Here is a 20,024-nt window from a genome sequence, read left to right as displayed (position 1 = left end):
TTTGAATGCCGCTGCATACTGTGTGGACATCTTCAGAGACCTATCCACGATGACTCCAAGATCTTTTTCCTGATTAGTTGTTTAACTTGGTTAAACGTTTATTTAAAATGGAACACCTAGCTGCATCAGAGACTGTTTTGACTAAGGACTATTAAAAGATTCAATGTCAAGGCTGGTAAGCCTAAAATTAGACCCACCAGCTGTGCTCTGAGTGCCTGCACGCACATCTCAATGCTTCTGTGTTATGCATGTCCGCTCTGTTCTTGGGAGCAGGAGATATGAAATATAAAACAATTCTGAGTTCTTCAGAGAGTTGGATTCTTGTAAACTGGCATAGAGTTGAAATATACAAGAACAAGACAGAATGGAGGGACAATGTTATGTGCCAAATACACAGAAAAAGCCAGTGCTGATACAAGTCCACAGAGAAGTCCAATATTTTGGGTTTGGGACTGATGATCCAGCAGAACAGTTCTGTTTCCAGAGCTTTCATTAAACTCTTTTCTTCCTGCCCCAGCTCAAGGAAGTAAAAATGTATGAATTGCATGTAATTTTTAAATGAGGGTATGTTCTTGGCCTGCCAACAATGACAGCATACTAATATTTTGCAAAGAGAGGCTGGATATGGTGCAGACTTGCAAATAACTTATACTAAAGCTGCAAATGGAAAATTAGTATTATGCATCGTAACACTATAATTAGGGACTTGTCAGCACTTCCGCTAAAAAGCAGTTTTCATGGTTTACTATAGGAGCTCAGCAATTTCAAATCATATCAAGATGGAATTTAGAGTTTAAATTCTAAAAGTTTTACAATGAGGCAGTACTGCAAGCAGACATAGCCTTGTTGTTATTTGAACAAGAAGTTATGAGCATACACCGTATTTTTTCCTACATGGTGCAATAAAATGAATGGTTAGAGCACTGACAAGATCAAGTGAACAGAGGTCGCTATTTTCACCTAAAAAGCAAGTGAATTGTTAAATGAAAAGTAAAACATTCAGGGTCCAATAACCCACCCAAAATTGAAGACAAATATGAATTGAGGCATTCAATCTAGTGGACTGAATGCATCCGATGAAATGAGCTGTAGCTCACGAAAGCTTATGCTCAAATAAATTTGTTAGTCTCTAAGGTGTCACAAGTACTCCTTTTCTTTCTACCATATACTGTTATGTATGTACACACACACACTGTGTGTGTGTACATAAAGAGTGCAACATATGTCTTTGATACTGCCCATCTATTTAGGCACCAATCCTGCCAAACATATACATGTGCCTAACTTTAAGCACCTTACTTAGTCCCACTGAAGAAAACAGGACTACACATACATCTGAGGCACCATGAGTAAGTTTGCAGGGTCCAGTTTGGCCTGTAATGCATTGTCTGTATTTGATTTAGGTTATAAATAATAAGAGGCAAAGAATGTGTCATCCTCTATATTCCTACAGTGCCAACCAAAGCACCTAATTGTTTCACAGCAGCTGTATTCTTTAAAGACAGACTGTAAAATATGATATGCCTCGTCTATTCTTTACACCCAAATCACAAAAACTTGTCTCCCAAGAAGACTGAACTCTGGCTAAAGTTTGTTGGAAAAGGGGGTAAACAAACCAACATAGAACCCAATAAGCCAGGGGAATGACAGAAACACAGAACCTTTCATTTATATATCACCAGTTCAAATCCAGATAAAGTAAGAGTGGCTGCCTGTTTTGTGAACTGTGTGAAATTAGTTGGTGGTTTCAGTCCAATTCTTTGAAGACAGGAGAGCACATCTTTAACAATACCATAACAAATTGCATCTCTATGTGAACATTTCAGCAGAAATGCCAAAGAGCGAATTGACATGGAGACTGAAACACCCTTAGATCCTGTCCAACTCTACATCTTCTAACCAGCCAGAGGCTTGGTCACCTTAGCCAATCAGTTTGTGCTTACAAAGCAGCTTTTTTGCCATCACAACTGTATTTGTGAGTCCACCTAACTATGTTTGTATCAGTGTATTCTAGGAAAATCTGGGCAGCTACCCTATAGTGCCTCTGCAGGGGACAAGAGTGCCCAGAGCACATGCTTGTAGAGCAAGGACAGAAGTATATGGGATAATGCAATATTGGATGTCTTGTCTAACTACCAGCCAAACTGAGTAAGTGGGCCCACTGAGGATATCCTGTACACCCTGCAAAGAAACAGTGTGCTGAACTTGTTATAGGAACCACAACTATGTAAGAGGGTGATACTAACCATTGTTACTAACCTACTTTTAGGTACTTGTATGCGGACACAAGCAACATTTAGCCATGACAGTAATTGGTTACACAATCAGTTAGATGATGTAGCGTGGACAGGGCTTTAGAGAGGATTCCTCTAGCTCAACATTGAAGCACCGTGGGCATTTAGGAAGCTTCAGTCTCCAGGACTGTCAAACAGTCTTGCATTTTTCCCTACAACTAGATTTACATGATAGCAAAGAAGAATGAAAGGCTGCTGCCATTAGGAAAAAAAAATTAAAAAACATGGAAACTCAAGATGCGAACACATTAAAACTTTCACAAGAATATACCGGGATGATGTACTGTAGGACGTTTCAGAGGGCTGTAAAACATCTTTCTTAAGGTGAAAAACATCCAGAATTCAATTATACTACAATCTAAGAACCCTATATCCTGCAAAAAATTATATGCATGCTTAATTTTACAAAATGCAAGAAGCTGTTTACTTCAGGGGGATGTATGTAAAGTTAAGCAGGTAAGACTTTGCAGAATCAGGGCCTAAGACAAAAGTTAAAAAAAACAATTTCATAAGGGAGTGACTTAGGCAGATCACCCTTATCCAAAAGCAAAATGAATCTTACAAAAGTAAATGCAAGTGATACTGATATGTCACAGTGTTTAATGACTGCAGCTATGGCATGTGGAGAGTATTTACAGTGTATCTAGAACATATAATTCCCATTAGCTTAATTTTTATAACCACAAACATACATGTTAAAAAAGGTATATTCACTTATAGTTAAAATGACATTCTATGTAGTACTTGGGTCCAAAAAAGCACAAATTTAAAATTAAATATAAAACTGTGTTCTAGTGGATTGAAATAGAAATTACCTACAGTCTCCATAAAAGGGAACCAACAGCAATGAGTCTTCATCTCCAGTCTAGTAAACAGCATGGAGATTTTTTTTTTTTAAAGAAGCCAATACCAAGCATAAGGCAGATGACAAATTTCAAAGACACATACCAATCCATTTACTGTTTTATTGGCTTTATGTGCATTTTTTTCTTAAAATCTATCCCACAGAGTTAAACTGCTAAGAACTGAGGCAGTAATCTATTTCCATCAGCTTCAACAAAGGTCCCTGGTGTCTGCTCAAACACAGTCTGAATTAATAGTAACTTCAATGGATTTACAACAGCATGAAACTGGTGTAAGCAAGATAAACATCGGCCCACTATATTTTGGACCCAGGAAGAACATCCATTGTTCTGTATTGTAAAATGGTTACAATCCTGCTACATAAAATCTCTCTCAAAGACCACCAATTCCTCATTACATCATGCAACAATATTAATGAATTTAGGGATTAAAACAAAGCTTCCTACATGTCTTCGGAACAGGAAAATGTTAATCCTAACATCTTGCAATGAATAGTAGTAGGCTGACTAAAACCAAGGCATAGCTGCAGTTTCTCTCCTTCACAGATAGCTGATCATTTAAAATAGTTGGCATGGACAGCCACAATAATGGATTGTGATGATTTAATATCTGCAGTGTCTTACAGAAGAGAAAAAAATGAATTTCTAATGAAAGCTTTGTTTTTTTACTAAACTACACATCAGTGTGATCAAACAAAAACCAGAATGGTTTCCTGTTTTTTTCAGTTTGAAACCTAGAGGATACATTACATTTAAAAAATGTACTGCAGTCTAACCAGATTTAATCCAAAAAATCAAAGCATAGTAGTCCAGAAGATGAATTGGTAGAGAAAATTTTTGTACTAAAACTACAGAAGAGAGTTCACACACACATTGAAGGGACCACAGCACCACCTAATTTTTGTTTTTTAAAGCCTAAGTAAAAAATATTTTCAATTAAAATATCACATGCAAACAAACCACTTAAGAGTTGTGTCTCAAAGGTCTTCCAGAAGTCTTCTAGTTAATGGACAATCAAAACAGTTCCTTTTTGTAGGCAAAACCAATTTTGCTTTGTGTGCTAATTTTTTTTTAAAACTTGAAAAACGTCCCCCCCCACAGCATCTTATTCTTACGCATACTCTTCTTCCCCCTTGCAAAGTGCTGTTATATCTGAAAGGGAGGCATCATTCTGATAACAGTCCATACGTCAAAGGCACATAACACATGGCACCATACTCCATCGTACACTAAAATTCAAGATACAAAACCACGTCACAAGCCTTATTGTAAAGAGAGAAGGAAGATCTTGAAGAAACAACTAAAGTGACATCAGCGATAAAGGCAGAGAAAGTTAACCAGACGGAGAAAGAGAATGCCTCTTACATAACCATCATCACAGGCTTTTAAAATAACCGGGCCTCTCCCCTTCTCACTTCCTTACCTGAATTTCACAAAGTCTGCTGTAGGGGCTGTTTCTCACACATAAAAACTTGCAGTGTCTGCCCTCAAGAAAGCGTTAGCGCTCTTTACAGTCCTGTCCCCTTCTCCGAGGGCTGCAAGACCAGCATGTAAACAGAGACACAGGGAACCAGAGCACCGCAGCCTCTACCACTGAGCCATAAACCTCGGTCACGACTGCAGCACCGGCTCATCCTCTGGGCTCGAGTCAAGCGCCGCATCAACAGCCCAGCTCTCTGTTTGTAAACCCAATTCCGCCGCCCCCTCCCCATCCCAGTGCCTTTCCAGCCAGGGCCCTATTTCCTGTTCGCCCCGGACTGCAATGCGAGATGTCCCGTTAATCTTTGCTGCTGCTGCTGCTGCAGAGCCCCCCGCATCCTCCGCTCGGGCCGCGCTGAGCTCAGCGGCGCCTGAACTCCAGTAACCCCGGCACGGCTCGCTGCAAACCGGGACCCGCCGGCCGGGGAATTCCCCCCGCCGCCCTTCCCCGCGGCCGGGGCGGGGCGGGGCGGGGGGGCCACACGAGCCAGACCCAGAGGCCCAGCGGAGGAGGAGAACTGGGGTGGAGTAGGGGTATCGGGGGAGGGGACGGGGGGCGAAGGATTCAGCCCCCCCCACCCAAGGGGAGGATTCGCGGAGACGGCGGAGGATTCGGGGTCGGGGAGGGGGGATCGGGGGGCCCCTCAAGGGGCATTTGTTGAGAGAGAGAGTGGGGGGGGGTTTCCAGGGGGCCCTCGGAGGGGGGGCCTGGGGATGGGGGGGCTAATCGGGGGGAAGGCTGCTTGGGAGGCTCACGGGGGAATGCGGAAGGGGGGCAGAGGCTCGGGGGACCCTTGGGGCCGCGGGGAATTTGGGGAGTCGGGCGGGGAGGGGGACGGAGGTATTTGTGGAGAGAGTGGGGGGGGCTCACGGGGCCCCTCGAGGGGACGCGGGGGGGGGGGCCTCAGGGGCCCCCTCGGGGGGGATTCGGGGGGGGGGCCGGTTGGGGGAGGGGGGAACCGGGGGTATCTGTGAAGCGAGCGGGGGCTCAAGGGGCCCCCGGAGGGCGGCCAGTTACCTGGGCCGGCGAGGGTGGCTCCTCCCCGGGCGGGCGGGTCTCAGTCAGAGCCGCGGCTCGGTGCCCGGCCTGCGCTGGCTCAGCGGGGGCGGCGGCGGCAGAGCGTCTCCCGCCGGCACCATCCTCCCCGCGCGGCTCCCGGCGCCCCGAGCGAGCTCCAGGCCCCGCTGCGCCCGGCCCCGGCTCCAGGCCCCGCCCCGCCAGCGGGCGGCGCATGCGCGGGCCGCGCGGAGACAAAGTACCGCTCCCGGCGCCGCCCCGCCCCCCCGCAGCAGCGCCGCCACTGGGCCCGCGCGGGGGGCGCGTCGGTCCGGGCAGCCCCCCCCCCCCTCCGCCGGGCGGTGCGCGGCTCGGAGCGCGGCGCCTCCAGCTCCTCCCCGGCCCGGGCCGCCGGTGCACGAGGCTCCCCCTGTCCCCCATGTGTGCACCCCCCCGGCATATGGGCGCACGAGGCTCCCCCTGCGTGCACCCCCCATGTGTGCACCCCCCCGGCACATCGGTGCACGAGGCACCTCCTGCCACCCCCTGCGTGCACCCCCCCATGTGTGCACCCCCCCGGCACATCTGTGCACGAGGCACCCCCTCTCCCCCCCTGCATGCACCCCCCACGGCACATCAGTGCACGAGGCACCCCCTGCGTGCACCCCCCACGTGTGCATCCCCCCAGCACATCTGTGCACGAGGCACCCCCTGTCCCCTCCTGCATGCACCCTCCACGGCACATCAGTGCACGAGGCTTCCGCTGCGTGCACCCCCCCCATGTGTGCATCCCCCCAGCACATCTGTGCACGAGGCTCCCCTTAGGTACACCCCCCATGTGTGCACCGCAGGCACATCAGTGCACGAGGCTCCCCCTGCATGCACCCCCCACGACACATCGGTGCACGAGGCTCCTCCTGCATGCCCCCCCATGTGTGCACCCCCCCAGCACATCTGTGCACGAGGCTCCCCCTGTCCCCCCATCTGTGCACCCCCCGGCACATCGGTGCACGAAGCTCCCCCTATGTATACAGCCCCCCCAAATCTTGGTGTCTGCAGCTGCCCCGAGCTTCGTCACACCCCTCCCTCCCCCCCAGGTGCACAGTGCATTTCCCCTTCTGGGGCACTTGGCCCCGGGCCTGCAAGCTGCCGCCCTCGCGAGCCCCCCTCTTCGTTTCTCTCCTTAGTGTTGTTTTCTGGTTACAGACTCACTGCTCCGGGCTCTGTCTCCAGCGAGACTCGTACGTGTGTGTGTGTGGGGGGGGATGTCTCAACGCTTCACATGTCTGCGGATTGTCCCGCGCTTGCCAAATAGTACCGGACTGAGCATTGCAGCTCTCTGGATAGGTAGGTAAGGGCTGTATGGCGATCACCTTACCAAACACTGAAATGCAGCCACCCCTGAGCTGGATCACAGCTGCGGTTTAGCAACAAATAGCTACGATTTAGGACAGGAAGTGAAGAATATTGCAGTTGAGGGAAATTACAGTGGGAATTAGGGACAGACAATTGGGTTTGGGATTTTTTCCTCTAGCTCCCCTCATAGCAAAATCTAACCTCTGAAAAGAATCCAGTTATCCAAGGGGGAATTTGGTCAAGACACAAGACCTAACACATCTTTTTCAAAAGTGCGACAACCTCTTCAATAACTATAAGAGAGCACACAACATCTGCTTCATGTCTCAACCAGAAGACAAAGCAAAATTCTTGCAAGAGGGAAAGACTGAAAAATGCTTTGTGATCAATTCCAAATAAGGGAGTCTCCCTCTAACTACAGTAAGAGACTTGAAAGATGTGTCTAGTATATATTTAAAATGTCGGCAGCTACGTAACTGAAGCCCTAAAACAAGTTTGTTACCATTCCTCTTCTCCAAAAATGTCACTAAAGTCAGAGGCTTGGTTTAAATTATGATGAAAGATTATTTTTTTAAATGCTAACGACTCTTGGCCAAGTCTCAGTTCTGCCTGTTTCAGATTTGAAAGATATAACAGGCTATGCTATAAATCAGAAAATCAGCCCTCAACATCTGGTAAAATTCAGGGATATAGTCTCTGGATGGATTTTTCTATAGACACCTCTACATTTATGTTTTAAAAATGAAATTCAGTGAAACCCTGTTGTAAAGCACACAATGATTTAGCAATTAAAAATATTAAAACTTACTATAAGAGACAGGTAAGTGATGCAGTATCTTTTATGGGACCAACTGAACAAGCTTTCGAGCTTATCTCACCTACTCTGTCTCTATCAGATCCTGGGACCAAAATGGCTGCAACACTGCAAAAACTTACAAAATCTTCTTCAATAGTGTACTTTAATTTCAATAGTGCCTTTGTTGCAGGACCTGCTAGGAGATAATTGACCTTTTGTTGTGATGCTTTGTCATCTTTTTCAGCTGGAGAGAATATTTTGTGTCACAGTCAGTTCTCTCATACCACAGCCCTGAACGGCAGGAAGTATTGTTTAAAGACCCAGTCCCATAGCCCTTACTACTGTAAATAGTTCCATAGGAATACTCATATGAGTAAGGGCTGCAGAACTGGGGTCTAAATGTGTGTTGTGTGTGGTAAAGCAAGAGTTACAGCCAAGTCTGAGTAATGAATTTGTCCTTATGGTTTATTAATTGTAAAGCTCCATTGTTCGAAGCATTTCAAATTAAGCAGCACAAAAGCACTAAAACTATTCAGAAGGCAAAAATCTTGTTGTGTCCAGGGGATGGACTATCCAACGTAAGTTTTTCCTCCCATGTCTAACTTACAAGGGTCCTTGCCTACAGACAGCCCCCCAACCTGAAGCAAATACTCACCAGCAACCACATACCACACAACAGAACCACTAACCCAGGAACCTATTCTTGCAACAAAGCCCGTTGCCAACTGTGCCCACATATCTATTCAGGGGACACCATCACAGGGCCTAATAACATCAGCCACACTATCAGAGGCTCGTTCACCTGCACACCCACCAGTGTGATATATGCCATCATGTGCCAGCAATGCCCCTCTGCCATGTACATTGGTCAAACTGGACAGTCTCTACGTAAAAGAATAAATGGACACAAATCAGATGTCAAGAATTATAACATTCATAAACCAGTCGGAGAACACTTCAATCTCTCTGGTCACGCGATTACAGACATGAAAGTTGCGATATTACAACAGAAAAACTTCAAATCCAGACTCCAGCGAGAAACTGTTGAATTGGAATTCATTTGCAAATTTGATACAATTAACTTAGGCTTGAATAGAGACTGGGAGTGGCTAAGTTATTATGCAAGGTAACCTATTTCCCTTTGTTTTTTCCTACCCCCCCCCCTTCAGACGTCCTTGTTAAACCCTGGATTTGTGCTGAAAATGGCCCACCTTGATTATCATACACATTGTAAGGAGAGTGGTCACTTTAGATAAGCTATTACCAGCAGGAGAGTGGGTTTGTGTGTATGGTGGTGGTGGTGGTGGGGTGAGAAAACCTGGATTTGTGCTGGAAATGGCCCAACTTGATTATCATACACATTGTAAGGAGAGTGATCACTTTAGATAAGCTATTACCAGCAGGAGAGTGGGGTGGGAGGAGGTATTTTTTCATGCTTTGTGTGTATATAAAAAGATCTTCTACACTTTCCACAGTATGCATCCGATGAAGTCAGCTGTAGCTCACGAAAGCTTATGCTCAAATAAATTGGTCTAAGGTGCCACAAGTACTCCTTTTCTTTTTGCGAATACAGACTAACATGGCTGTTACTCTGAAACCTTACATGAGGACTGGAGGACTTCCCACAGAGGCACAGATTCTACAGAGGTGTAGCGTTAGATCTGAAGCCATCCAGTGCTACTGAGAACAGATATTCAAAGAACAAGCTCTGTCCATTCTTTGAAAATTCCCCTGGTCTGAGTGCCCCAAACCTTCTTCAAAACACTCAAAGATGACCATTTGAAAATTCCCCTATCTTCTTTCTCTACAATGTAGAGTCTACATACAAGTAACTTCTGTTTCTGTCGGATTCAGACTACATTCATTGAAATCAATGGCAAAGCTCCCATTGGCTTTAATGGTGCAGTATCAGCACCTGTGAGTCCTACTCCATATAATCAGTGGTACTCCTGCTGGGAAGCATGAAAATGGCATCTTACACAGAGAGAACCATCACATCACTCACAGTTACAGATAATGTGACAGTCATTTATAGGAAAGGTTTTGAAAATTCCTTTTTTTATATGTTTCTATTCTTATTTGGTAAGTATTTATGTAATAAGGGTATTATAACAATCTATGAGTTTTCCTTTCAGTGTGCAAGCAAATGATAAGAATCCAATCCCAGTTTTTGTTTTGTCTATCATCTCTCATGTTTTTCATTCTGAAAAATGTTTTCGTTCAGAAAGACACAAGCTTCTAATGGGTAGACCAGGTACATGGCTTTGCAATTGCTCCAGTGTCATATTTTTAAAAATCGTTCTGCTTCACTTGTCAGTGATTTCAAAGGCCTTTTATGATTCTCCATTATTGTACTTCTGAATTCTGAATTCAGTTATCATTTACATCTCGTTAGTAACACAGGGAAACAATTTGGATTCCAAACTTTTAGCAATCAGCAGAAAAAGAGCTGGCACATATCAGAAACAAAAGCTCTGTTGAAGTCCGAAGAAAAGCCTGCACGGAGGCATCTCATTAAAACTTTCAAAAGACCTTCTCATAGCTCAGAGATAATGTGGAAGCTGGTGACAGTGGCTGGACATGTGCCAACACCTCAAATCAGACACAAAGTTTCTTTGAGGGGTGTAATGATGCTGGTTCTGGTGGGACCCAACTGAGTGTGCCAATTCAGGACAAACTGCTGAAAGCAGGGCAGTTACAGCCCAAGGCTGGGGTTTCTATGCACACCAAGGCAAAGGAAACCAGTCAGACAGAGAAGACTTTGGTTTTACCTCACTGGCTAACCACAAGTCACACAAGCAATTCCCTTAGACACTCCAGTTTCCCAGGATCACCACCAGTGCCACTCGTTATGGGGACAAATGGTTATGAAAACCAATACCCCAGTAAAAGAAAAAAGGTTCTCTCAATCCCAAAGGACCAAGCCCCAGACCCAGGTCAATATACAAATCAGATCTTACCCACAAATCACGCTGTTACCAATCCTTTAGAATCTAAAATCTAAAGGTTCATTCATAAAAGGAAAAAGATAGAGATGAGAGCTAGAATTGGTTAAATGGAATCAATGACATACAGTAATGGCAAAAAGAAAAGGAGTACTTGTGGCACCTTAGAGACTAACCAATTTATCTGAGCATGAGCTTTCGTGAGCTACAGCTCACTTCATCGGATGATGCATCGGATGGTGCGTCCGATGAAGTGAGCTGTAGCTCACACGAAAGCTCATGCTCAAATAAATTGGTTAGTCTCTAAGATGCCACAAGTACTCCTTTTCTTTTTGCGAATACAGACTAACACGGCTGGAACCTGTCATTAGTAATGGCAAAGTTCTTGGTTCAGGCTTGCAGCAGTGATAGAATAAACGGCAGGTTCAAATCAAGTCTCTGGAGAACATCTCCAGCTGGGATGGGTCATTCAGTCCTTCCTTCAAAGCTTCAGTGTATCAAAGTTCCTCCAGAGGTCAGAAGCAGGATTGAAGACAAGGTGGAGGAGCTGCAGCAGTTTTTTATATTCTCTTGCCCTGTGGTCTTTTTTTCTTTGTCCCAAAGACAAGCTGTCCATCACACGGCATGGAAAAACCTCAGAGTTCTGTCCATAGGCATGTCCCTGCATACCTTGCTGAGTCATAAGGCGAGGCTGCCTTTTCTCAATGGGTCAATTGTATAGCTGATGGTCCTTAATGGGCTATCAAGCAGGCTAGGCAGAGCTGACACCAGCTTGTCTGGAGTGTTCCCCAGAAGCATAGCACAAGTTTGAAATACTGATAGTATAGAGGCAATATTCATAACTTTAACTACAAAAATAATACACACATATAGACAGTATAATCATAACCTTGTCTTAGACACCTTATTTGACCCCCCTTTATACAAGATTTGGTGCCACTACAGGACTTTGGTTGCAATAATGATCTGTACAGTCCCAGCTTAAGTCAATAACGTCACAAGGGGATTTCAAGGACAGCAGAAACACTGGCCTGGATGAAAATGCAATGTATGTCCAAGATGGAAAATGATTGGAGACTTTGTATTTTAGTGTTTTCCATGCAATTATTGCAAGAAACATTTATGTTAATTTACTTACACACACACAAATAAAAGTTAATCTTTGTATGTATTAGGTACAGTGACATAATGAAGTGTAATGATTATACACACAAACTGTGTCAAAAGAACATTATTAAAGTTGCAAAGTCGGGCACTGAAAAGTTAGGAAATGTCCGATTTTGCTCATGCATTAGGACAGTCTTTAGTTACATGATCACATACTATTTTTCCCGCACAGGACCCCTGCCTCATTCAGAGCACAGGATTCACGGTGCTCACTTAACGAGGAGCAGCAGCTATCAGTATTTTTTTTTATTCTCATTGTTGTGTGTGTGGCACCAGGACTTATTTACTGCACACTATTCAAACTTGGCTCTGTACAAAGAATTATGGATTTCCTCATGGTCTTTTCTATGGTGCTCATCACTATGGTATCTAAGTGTTTACACTAATTAATTATCTTCACAACTCCCCTGTAAGGTGAGAGGGTGCTATTTACAGGTGGGGAGCTGAGGCACAGAGAGAGTAAGGTCAAAAGTATCCACTAACTCTGGGTTCCCAATCTGAGTCACCTAGATCCAAATCCTCAGAGATATTTAGGTGCTGAATTCCCAATGGAAGCACAGCTTCCATGGACTTCAGTCACAGTTGTGAGCGCTCAGCACTTCTGCAGATCTGACCTCATGCCAGACAGGTCTCATATCTGGCACCCAGCAATTAGGAACGCACAATTAGTGACCACCTATGAAAAGTATGGTTTAAGCGCATCACATCGGAACTCTAGGAGAGGAACGTATAGAATCCAATTCTCCAGAGCAGCATTCAACTGCCTACATGAGACCACCTTTTCTCTTCCCGTAATCCCCTGCATCATGTATTACACACCTTTGAACTTCTGCAACAAATGAAGCAGCAGTCCTACAGACATATTCCTTTACTACACAATGCCAGAGAAGGTTCTTCCTGTGAATGAGGCAAGGGTCCTGTGGAAAAATAGTACGTGATCATCTCATTTTTTGAAACATACTTTTTAGTGTGCAATTTCCAAGGTTTTTTAAAGGAGAAAACTGAATAAACAGAAATTCCATTATGTGGAATCATACTGACTCCCACTTGGCTGTCAGCACTGTGTCCTTTGGATCCACAGCACAGACCTCTGCCAGTTCTTCTAACAGAGTAACTCATGGCAGTGGTAGGTTGTCACCCTCTCTGTTGACCAGCCACTAGAGTGGGATAAGAAGCATCCTTTGCCAGTGGGTTTCACAGCTATTTGCTGACAGAAGAATGAGAAGACTCAGGAATCTTGGGTTCCATTCCAGGCTTTGGAAGGGAGTGTTCTCTAGTGGGCACAGTCACCTCTGACTATTGTCCCCAAGTATGACCCCTTCTGACCCATTCCCTTCAACCAGTCCTATGTTCCCCACCCCTGCCTCCTCATCCCATTCTCCTTGCCTACCCAGCCCTAGACTTCATCCCAGTTCTAGTCTCATTGCCCTGCCAGTCTTAGTTTCCACCTTGAGTCAGTCTCCACATCTGATCTGTCATTTCCCGCACAGGCTCCCAGTCTTCTTGCCCAGCTGCCCCATATTCCCCCCCACCCTAAGCTCCTCATTTGATCTGTCTTCCCCCAATTCCAAGTGTCCTTGACTAGTCATCTCCAGACTGTCTCCCCCTGGCTCCCAGAACCCTCCCACAACCCCCCTAAACTCTTAATCTGTCTTCCTCCTCTCCCCTCAGGCTCCCAATTCTTCCCCTCCCATCTTCCTGTTCCCAGTCTCCTGGCCCTGTCAGTCCATCTCTCCCCCATCTCTACTTCCAAACTTTCCAAGATACCGTTTCTCACATCATCATTGAGAATCATACAGGAAAGACCAAAAATCAGCAAGAAAGAAATCAAGATTTTATCATTATCATAATAATGAACGACGCGGACCCAAGAAAAATCTATAGTCCCAAAATATACAGCGTTTACCACTGCCTAAGTAGTAATGTGCTAGTCTCTGTATTGAGAAGCTCTAAAACATCAGGTAGAAGAGAGAGCTGGAGGTGCAGGTAAAGTGATGAATGAATATTTTCTCTGCAAGCAAAAGTACCACAATTATCTATCTTACTAAGGCGCCCAACATCCTTCTCCAACTCCAGGTAACCTAGAACATAACAACAACAGAAATAAATAAAATTGGGTCCAAGAGTGGAAGAAAGCCAATGTTCAGATTCAGGAAGTGATGAATCAGATCATACATATTATGCCACCCTCTAGTAATTACAGCATGTATCAACACCGATATTAAACAATCCTCACAACACTCCGGTGAAGTAGCTATATAAGTACTGTAAACTCGATTTTATAGATGGGGAAGCTGAGATACAGACTAGGGAAGGCTTATATTTTCAAGTGTCCACTAATACTGAGTGTTTCAGTTTAAACTTGAGACACCACTGTCTCTCCAAATGGTCCCCTTACAACAGATACACCCCAAATTAGTGAACACTTGGAAATTTAACCCTAAGTGACTTGCCTAAAGCTACACAGTGACTCAGATCAGAGCCATCATACAAATTCAGGAGTTCCTAAATGTCATGACTGGGCACAAAATTCACTAGAAGATCATGCTGCCTGTTACATTACATTGACAATCACTGGTCATGACAAGCAGTGCAGGCCTGAATAAAAGCTACACTTGGTATGAACAAACTCATTTTGCAAAACTTTGAACCTATTCAGATACTATAGGTTTTAATGTTTACCATGTACTCAGATGCTATTGGAGTCACCTACCCCTTCTGAGAGACTATGAAAAAGGGAGCAGGGTGTGGAGCAAAAGGAAAGACAAACATGAAACTGTGCAAAAAAGGCTGAAATGGGAGACCAAGATTAATAAAACTTGATTTAAAAAATAACACCCACAAAACACCCACTGGTGCACTGAATGTAGGGGTTCTTCTGTCCCTGAGAACACAGACTCCCCTTTACATTTTTTTTCCTGGCATGTGTTTAAGTTAGAGGGAGGGTGGGGGAATGTCACCGATTCAGATGATTTTTCCAAACCAAAAAACAGTGAGGGGCTTGCAAAGCCTAAAATTCTGGACAGTCGGCCCATCTATAATCCATACCACATTAAGGCCCTGCTCCAGCACCCATTGCAGTCAGTAAGAATGGCAGATGCTCAACACCTCAGGCTTGCAATGTTGTTACTTTTGCTTTCTAACTCATTCACTCTTCACAATCTAGAATTTTTCCTTAATAGAGCATTCCTGAAGGCAGCTTTCTGTCTGAGACTTCCATACTAACTGTTTTCTATTTTTAACGGCCATTTTAAAGGATCCTTTTGTTCCATTTCCCAAATAGAGCTACGTACTGCGGCTGCTCTAAGAGTTTGATCCTGCTCTCTAATATGCAATATGCATCACACTTTAGGAAGTCAACCACTTGGCTTCTGCACGTATGCACAGGAACACATTTTGCAAGATGCTCAGCAGTGCCTGCCAGGAACATGAGCTGCTGGAATGGAGCCAGTGCGCATCGGTTTGATGTGCCACCACCTCTTTTATTTCATTCTGGAGCATACCAGGACAGAGAGGACATGAGGAGAGGCAGGAGGGAAGGCTTGCTTTTAACATTTCCATGTATTTTTGTTCTTGATTTCCTGCAGTTACAGTTACCCCATTCTGTACCCAGGGAGCACTGTCCACAAGACTTACCCTTTAACTACACAGAAGAGACTGTGCTGTCTAGATTTAACATGAAACTAGGTACCACCAGCTCCCAGACTTTAATTCTGTGTGGGCTTAGACAAGTCACTTAACCCACTCTGGACCAAATTTAGAATTGCATCCACTTATGCCAGTATTGAATTTGGGTCTGCGTGCCTCAGTTTCCCCAGCTAGGAAATGATCTACACCACAGGGGTGTTGCAATTATTAGTTAAATGCTTGTATTGTGCCTAGCACAATGGGGTCCTGCTCCCTGGCTGGGGCTTCTTGTCATTATCACAATACCAATAATAAAAATAATTTGTGCATCATATCCCAGGAACAAAGTATGCAGTATAAACATTGAGGCCTAAAATGACCTCTTCTCTTCAGCTTCATTCCCCAGACCAAATAAGAAAGCTTACTTACTTTTTTACTTCATTATTTTTCTCTTAGACTTGTAAGAACCATCAAAGATTTCAGAGACAGGGAAACTACCAAACTACGTGACATTTTCCTACTCAACATCTTTGAAGAGAGAGGAAATGGGAACCAGCCTTGTAGGAGTATGGGGGAGGGTAGTGTTCCTATGTAGCAGAACGTTTTAATCGCAAAATACGACTTTGTTAATTGCTATGTACAAGTCTGGAAGCTCCCCCATAGAGGGACACGTCAACAGAGGACAAATGCATGTCATAAAAGGAAAATATGATTTCTAGGAAAATGTCTTCTTGTCTGAGATAGACACAACAAACAGTATGTGAGATGCATTTTAAAGGTGTAACTGCCATTTTGGGGAAAAAGCTCATTATCTGCTGCTTCTCAGTGTCTCTTAAAATTACATATTTTTGTAAACTCCTCCATCACATATAGTTTATTTAGTGAGGCCCAAAAGTATCAAATTAAGACTTTTTACAACTTCTACTCGAGTTTTCACATGTAAGAAATCAGGCTGTTTGCTGCTGAACGATTATTCCCTAACTTCCATAAAACAGGAAACCCCCATGTTACAGGACATCATCTCTGTGCAGAGGTTATTTTTCCTTTCTCTGCAGTACTTCTGCCATCAGCAAACAAACAAATAAAACCCTTTCAAATGATGTCCATCCGCAGTGATTACTCAGGAGATCCTTGAGGGGAGGGGTAGCCTCTGCAGAGTTGGTGCAGTGAGACACCAAGCCTGATGGGAATCAGCTGAGAAGTTGTAATAGCCTTGGGTGGTACTAACTGCTGAGTCAAGATCCCTAGGCACTGAGGAACCTCCATTTAAAGGGTCTATTGCAGGGGTGGGCAAACTTTTTTGGCCCGAGGGCCACATCTGGGTGGGGAAATTGCTTGCAGGGCCATGAATGTACGGCTGGGGCAGGGGGTTGGGGTGCAGGAGGGAGTGCTGGGTGTGGGAGAGGGTGCGGTGTGCAGGAAGGAGCTCAGGGCAAGAGGTTGGGGCAGAGGAGGCATACAAGGTGTACGAGGGGGCTCAGGGAAAGGGATTGGGGTGCATGAGGGGGCTCAGGGCAGTGGTGCAGGAAGGGGTGAGGAGTGCGGGAGGGGGCTCAGGACAGGGGTGCAGGAGGAGTGCGGCAGGGGGTTGAGATGCAGCAGGGGGCTCAAGGCAGGGAGTTGGGGTATGGGGTGCAGGAGGGATTCAAGCTCCGGCCCAGCACCGCCTACCTGGAGCGGCTCCAGGGTGGCAGCGGCACGCACCAGGGACAGGGCAGGCTCCCTGGCCCCGCGCCACTCCGGGAAGCGGCCTGCACCTCATCCCTGCAGTCCCAGTTCCCTGTTCCTGGCCAATGGGAGCTTCGGGAGAGGTACCCACAGGCAAGGGCAGTGCACAGAGCTCTCTGCCCCACCCCCACCACACCACAGGGACATGGTGCCAGCCGCTTTTGGGAGCGGCAGGGGGCCCGTGGCGCCACGGGGCCGGCAATCCCGCGGGCCGAATCCAAAGCCCTGAGGGGCCAGATCCGGCCTATGGGCCGTAGTTTGCCCACCCCTGATCTATTGGGATGATGATGAGAAGAAGATGCACAAGAGAACAGGAGTTGGAAGCTATGTAAAGGCACAGAACCTCTCAGTGCGTGGCCCTCTGCCTCCAACAGATTTCCTGGAATCCGCATGGATTTCAGAGGATCCATTGGGCTTCAGACCAAACCCACAATCTGCTCCATAAGTGCCAACAATAATCTAGGGAAACAGAAATGAGAGGAACCTGGCAGTTTTCCTGCTCCCTAAATGCCAGCTCTATGTTTTTTCACTGGAAAAGACAACCTGATCCACTGAGAGTGAAAATAAGTGTCAACAGAGAGAAAGCGCCACCTCCTCTTAAGTCAATCATACTAGGCAAGCTATTTAAATGATTCTATTTTAAAAAGTTAGTTTCCCCTCTTCATATACCTTAATAAAAAATATACCGCAAAAAGATAAAACTTTCCTAGCTATAAACAGAGCCTCATGATCACCGTTAGAAATTACTTTCCGATGTTGTCATAAATAAACGTGCAGTGGTACAAGATTGTGAATTGGTTATTCATCTCCCTGACGCTCCGTGAACATTGAAAGGTGACTTCTATTTGTATGTGCTGCTTTTTTAAAACTACATTTATGGATTACTTCTTTTCAGTAGCCTACCAAAACCAGAGATATTGACAGAGTAGTAAATGAACACTCATCTAATAAAGGGTACGTATACACCAGCGCTGCTGCTATGCCACTGTAGCATAGACACTTGCTACAGCTACAGAAGGGTTTTTTCTGTTGTAAATCCAATCCTTTACAGCAGGTAGGTTGACGGAAGCAGTGTCTACAACAGGGCTTAGGTCAGCTTAACTAATGTCTCTCAGGGGGTGTAGCTAGGTTCACCTAACTTTTAGGTGTATGGCCAAAGAGTATGGCCAGCTCTACACTACAAACTTACATTGGTATCACTCAGGGGGATGAAAAAATCTAACCTCTAGCACAGATAGCACTGTGTTGACAGGCGAGCTTCTCCTGCCGACAAAGCTACCGCCTTTCACGGAGGTGCATTAACTACCCTGATGGGAGAAGTTCTGTCAATGTGGTAGTATCTTTACTAACATGCTACAGTTGCGTTGCTGCAGCTTTTCTAAGTGTAGACCTGCCCTCAGACTTCTATGCTAGTGTGGCTGAAGAACTTCTGTAGCCAGCAACAGAGCCTCACATTGTGGAAATCTTCTCTTGTAGGGTGGCTGTAATGCTGTGTTAAATGGGTCTCATGCAGTGAGCTGAACCAAGAGCCACTGTAGGCATGTAGCTTAACTGGGGCCTAATCAAAAGAACTGGTGCTAGAAGTGTTGGGAGCCCTAGTGTAGACTGGGTTTCAGTTGTCAATGCAGAATTCAGCCTCTTGCCAATTAAGCCTTGACTACACATAGCAATTACATCAATTTAGTTGAATCATTTCTAAATCTATTTAGTTAACTTGGTACAACCCTCTCATGTTAATACCATTTAAAATGTAGCTTAATCTGCTAACATATTGAATTAAGTTAAATTTATATTAGCTACTCTTAAAACTGATTTATGAGTGTCCATTCAATAGTGTTCTACTGAATTGATTTAGACAACAGTTTAGTTAAATCAGTGCACTTTGAGTGTATTCAAGGCCTTAGACATGATCCCAGCAGGGTTAGATGACATGCTGAAAACTCTAGTGAAATCCAAAATGCTGTCGACAATAAATGGGAGTTAGCAGTGGTGGAACATTTTTCAAACATTGCCTAGTGCAAAGAAGATTCTGGAGAAGCAGTAAGTGGAAGGACAGCAGAGAGGATGTGAAATTGGAGAGAACAGGGACAAAAAGGAGGGGATTAATGTAGGAAACAGGAGAGTGAAGGCAGAATTCTGTAAACCTAATAAATGAACAATTTAACTACGTGTTTGTGCATATTGGTTTAGACAAGTTCAGGTATTTGTCCTGGGATTCATTTAGGAGGACTAGGTGTTTTTGCTCTTCAGCTACCACCTCTATCTTTCCCCCATTAAATTGGAATTTCTGAGGGCAGGTAGGGATCCCTAAAGAAGCTGGAAAGTGTTTGTCACTCCTGGTTTCATAACTGTTCATACACTGATGTCTCACCAAACTTTGGTTGTCCCAGTCACAAGAACACAGAAATGATCACATTGGATCAGACCAGCAGTTGATCCAATCCAGTATCTGGTCTCACCAATTTCCTCAGAGGAAGTTTATAAGAAACTGTACAACAGGTAATTATGGAACAACCTTCTTACATGGAAAGTTTCTTCATAAACACTGCCAACTAGAGGGTGACTTATGCCCGGAGGGTTTATATCTCTTCTACACCTCTGATGTAACTCTGGATGTTCTTGCTAGCCATGTAAGTGCTTGTCTCACAGAGCCTGCCCTATACTATACCTAATGAACTTGGCTAACTACAGATAAGAATCCAGAAATACCCATGATAAGATAGGCAGGTAACAATTTAATTCCAGGCCACGTTTACTGCCTGCAGCTGACAA

General features: G+C 44.9%; 1 protein-coding gene across 1 annotated transcript in view; it reads right to left on the bottom strand.

The window, feature by feature from the left end:
• Positions 1-5,832, bottom strand: part of RNF145 (ring finger protein 145) — a 56,813-nt gene extending 50,981 nt beyond the window's left edge. Inside the window, exon 1 of the mRNA XM_077824527.1 lies at positions 5,655-5,832. The gene's annotated coding sequence lies outside the window, so the exon portion shown is untranslated. The remainder of the gene's footprint in view (positions 1-5,654) is intronic.
• Between the last annotated feature and the right edge of the window lie 14,192 nt (positions 5,833-20,024).

The sequence above is a fragment of the Eretmochelys imbricata genome, chromosome 8 (assembly GCF_965152235.1).
Source record: "Eretmochelys imbricata isolate rEreImb1 chromosome 8, rEreImb1.hap1, whole genome shotgun sequence".
Taxonomy (NCBI): Eukaryota; Metazoa; Chordata; order Testudines; family Cheloniidae; genus Eretmochelys; species Eretmochelys imbricata.
Note: the sequence above shows the minus strand (reverse complement) of the source record. Positions and strands in the feature narration are given on the sequence as shown.